We start from the raw sequence: 423 nt of genomic DNA, 5'->3' as shown, positions 1-423 counted from the left end.
ATATAATATAGTAGTTAATTATTTATCAAGATCTATCTATTATACAGTCTTTCATATGTGATAGATATTTACTAAGCAATTGATAAACACCTCACTTATACAGAAGTAATCAGTCTGTAGAGAGAGAATCTGATATTACTTATAATAAAAAGATTTTTTATACTAAAGAATAAATAACTATAGTAAGCTTTTAATTAAGAAAAAAATATTATAAATATAACAGAATAATAAAATTATTAAATTTTTTAAATTTATTATTAATACAGTTTTTTTATTAATAAAGATATAAATTATATATAAGAAAATAAAAACTTCTGAAGCTATTAAAAAGAATAAATAGATTTATAAAAAAAATATCAAGTTATAATATATTATTTTTAGAATAAAGAAATAATATTATAAAAAAAAGATAAATAAAAAATA

The sequence above is a fragment of the Blastomyces gilchristii genome (genome assembly GCF_000003855.2).
Source record: "Blastomyces gilchristii SLH14081 genomic scaffold supercont1.5, whole genome shotgun sequence".
Classification (NCBI taxonomy): domain Eukaryota; kingdom Fungi; phylum Ascomycota; class Eurotiomycetes; order Onygenales; family Ajellomycetaceae; genus Blastomyces; species Blastomyces gilchristii.
This window is presented reverse-complemented; position numbering follows the sequence as displayed.